Here is a 4267-nt window from a genome sequence, read left to right on the forward strand (position 1 = left end):
CCCAGTCTCCAGATTAGGTTCACTGGTGAGCCTTCCAATTCTGGATTGTAGTTCATTTCAAATATAGTCAAGTTGACAACCAGGAATAGCCACTACAAGTGATGAAATCTTTTCCAGCATATGGTGAGGGGTAGGTGGCATAATTATATAAGCCAGAGAACTTAATACCTATCATTATATTTACCTTAAGATCCTATACTAACCCTTTTGGCCAATGGCTTCTGCCAGGAAGGTCAACAGCTTGGCTGATCCTCGGAAGACACCACAGACTGAAGGGGTCCCAGGAGTTTTGCTGCACACAGGGCAAATGTTAAAGGACCTCCCAAACAGCCACAGCTATTGGGAATCCTGAGGAGCCCAGTGGTCTCAGGACCCAATATTATCCAAACTGCCCCCCTCCCTGCCCTGCCGCCCAATTACACTGTCTTTCCAGCTTGCAGCATTCGCCAGGGTATATCACCATCTGAAGACACAGCAGTCTAGAGGCCTCCTAAGAGTTCATCTGCACACAGGGCAACTGGGAAACCGACTCAACACTCTGAAACTCTCCCTGGGGAACAGCTACATATAGGGCAAATGATTGACTATTCCCCTGAAGACCCCAAAGTCTGAAGGACTCCTAGGAGATCTGAGGCAGGCAGGGCAACAGATCGGCATCTTGTCTGCACCTCTGAAGATGCCAGAGTCTTAAGGTCTAAGAGAAGACCCACTGTAGCAAGGACAACAGGTAACCAGCATACATAACCCTCTGAAGACCCTACATGTTGGATGCCTCACAGGATGTCTGCAACATTTACACAATGGAATACCACTCAGCTATTAAAAACAATTAAAATTTCAACAAATTCACAAATTCAACAAATTCAACAAAATTTTAACAATTTCACAAAATTCACAGGCAAATGGATGGAATTAGAAAATATCCTGAGTAAGTAAACTCAGTCACAAAAGAAAACACAGGGTATGAACTCACTGATAAGTGGATATTATGCAAAGATCATGGAATATGCAAGATACAATTCACTGACATGAAGTTCAACAGGATGGAAGACCAAAGAGTGGATGCTTCAGTCCTACTTAGAAAGAATAAAATCGGGGATCTGTTCTGATCGGGACCAGCCCTGACATCTTCCACCTGAAGCCAGTGGAGGCCTCCAAGGGCCCTAGAGTACTCTCCATTCTGCAGGACCTCAGGATCACCTTGGGATCATGAGTCAGTTGAACACAACATCAACTCCAAAGAATCTCAGAGGGTCTTGTGCCAGCAGGAAGAGGGACAAAGGAACCCCGCCTGACCAGAGGCTGGGATCCATTCTGGTAGGAGCCAGCCCCGCCATCTTCTGTTTGAACCCAGAAGAGGGCACCAAGGTTTGCAGAGGACTCTCCATACCACAGAACCTGTAGCACATCCAGGACCTCGGGATCATGGGTGAATGGAACAAAATCAAATCCAAAGAATCAAGGACAGTCTTGTGCCAGCAGGAACAGGGACAAAGGAACCCCACCCAACCAGAGGCTGGGGTAGTTTCTGGTAGGGGCCAGCCCTGCCATTGTCCTCATGAACCCAGTGGAGGCATTGAGGGCCTCAGAGGACTCTCCACACCAAAGAACCCCTAGCACACCAAGGACCTCTTGACCACAGGAAAGCACGTGGGTAACAGAAGTAACAGAGCTTCTTGGCCAGGGACACTTCGGGCCTTTATCCTCAGCCAGAACGCAGAGCTGAGACCCAGACCCATGGGTACCTTCCTTGCAAGAGGAGAGCCACCCTACAGGGAGGGCTCTCAACCTAGGATTCAGGAGGTGGATTGGTGTTACAGACTTCTGGACACCTGCCCTGCAAGAGGAGAGCTTGCTTGCAGAGTGCTCTGACCACTCGGACTCAGGTGAGGGTTGGACTCCCAGGAGTGCAGAGACTAACAGAATCACAGGAGGATCAAGCTCCAGCCAAAGACAGCTAGAACGTTAACACCAAAAATTACCAGATGGCAAAAGGGAAACATAAAAATCTTACTAACAAAAACAAAGAACACTAGGCATTATCAGAACACAGTACACCTACCACAGTGAGTCCTGGATACCCCAACATACCCGAAAAGCAAGACTTGGATTTAAAATCATATCTCATGAAGGTGGAAGAAGATTGTAAGAAGGGCATCAATAACTCACTTAAAGAAATACAGGAGAACACTGCTAAACAGGTAGAAGCCCTTAAAGAGGAAACACAAAAATCCCTCAAGAAATTATAGGAAAACCCTGCTAAACAGGTAGAAGACCTTAAAGAGGAGACACAAAAATCCCTTAAAGAACTACATGAATAAAACAACCAAACAGGTCATGGAACTGAACAAAACCATCCAGGATCTGAAAATGGAAGTAGAAACAATGAAGAAAACCGAAAGGTAGACAACTGTGGAAACAGAAACACTAGGAAAGAAATAAGGAACCATACATGTGAGCATCAGTCACAGAATACAAGATATGGAAGAGAGAATATCAGATGCAGAAGATTCCATAGAGAACATAGACAAAACAACCAAAGGAAATACAAAATGCAAAAAGATCCTAACTCAAAACATCCAGGAAATCAAGGACACAGTGAGAAGACCAAACCTAGGGATAATAGGAGTAGATAAGAATGAAGATTTTCAACTTAAAGGACCAGCAAATATCTTCAACAAAATTATAGAAGAAAACTTCCCTAACATAAAAAAGCGATGCCCATGAACAAACATGAAGCCTACAGAACTCCAAATAAACTGGACCAGAAAAGAAATTCCTCCTGACACATAATAATCAGAACCACAAATATACTAAATACAGACAGAATATTAAAGGAAGTAAGGAAAAAAGGTCAAGTAACATATAAAGGCAGGGTTATTAGAATTACTCCAGAATTGTCACCAGAGACTATGAAAGCCAGAAGGTACTGGACGGATGTTATACAGACCCTAAGAGTACACAAATGCCAGCCCAGGCTACAATACCCAGCAAAACTCTCAATTACCATAGATGGAGAAACTATTCTGTGACAAAATCAAATTCACACAATATCTTTCCACAAATCCAGCCCTTTAAAGAATAATAAAGGGAAAACACCAACACAAAGATGGAAACTAAGCCCTAGAAAAATAAAGAAAGTAATCCTTCAACAATCCTGAAAGAAGACAGCGACAAGAACAGAATCACAACTTTAACAACAAAAATAACAGGAAGCAAAAATTACTTTTCTTTAATTTCTCTTAATATCAATGGACTCAATTCCCCCAATAAAAAGACATAGACTAATAAACTGGCTACACAAACAGGACCCAACATTTTGCTGCTTGCAGGAAACCCACCTCAGGGACAAAGACAGACACTACCTCAGAGTAAAAGGCTGGAAAACAATTTTCCAAGCAAATGGTCTGAAGAAGCAAGGTGGAGTAGCCATTCTAATATCAAATAAAATTGACTTCAAACCCAAAGCTATCAAAAAAGACAAGGAGGGGCAATTCATACACATCAAAGTTAAAATCTTCCAAGATGAGCTCTCAGTTCTAAATATCTACCCTCCAAATTCAAGGGCAGCCACATTCATTAAAGAAACTTTAGTAAAGCTCAAAGCACTCATTGCATCTCACACAGTAATAGTGGGAGACTTCAACAACCCACTCTCACCAAAGGACAGATCCTGGAAAGAGAAACTAAACAGAGACACGTGGACACTAACAGAAGTTATGAAACAAATTGATTTAGCAGTTATCTACAGAACATTTTATCCTAAAACAAAAGGATATACCTTCTTCTCAGCACCTCATGCTACCTCCTCCAAAATTGACCATATAATTGTTCATAAAACAAGCCTCAACACCTACAAATGTATTAAAATTATACCGTGCATACTATCAGATCCCAATGAACTAAGTCTGATCTTCAATAACTGCATAAATAATAGGAAGCCAACATTCACGTGGAAACTGAAAAAAAAAAAAAACAACTCTACTCAATGATAACTTGGTCAAGGAAGAAATAAAGAAAGAAATTAAAGAATTTTTATAGTTTAATGAAAATGAAGCCACAACATACCCAAACTTATGGGACGCAATGAAGGCAGTCCTAAGAGGAAAAGTCATAACCAAGAGTGCCTCCAAAAATAAACTAGAAAAAGCACACACTAGCAGCCTGACAGCACACCTAGAACCTCTAGAAGGAAAGAAAGTAAATTCAGCCAAGAGGATTAGACCACAGGAAATGATCAAACTTAGGGCTGAAATCAACCAAGTGG

The sequence above is a fragment of the Mus pahari genome, chromosome X (assembly GCF_900095145.1).
Source record: "Mus pahari chromosome X, PAHARI_EIJ_v1.1, whole genome shotgun sequence".
NCBI classification, from domain to species: domain Eukaryota; kingdom Metazoa; phylum Chordata; class Mammalia; order Rodentia; family Muridae; genus Mus; species Mus pahari.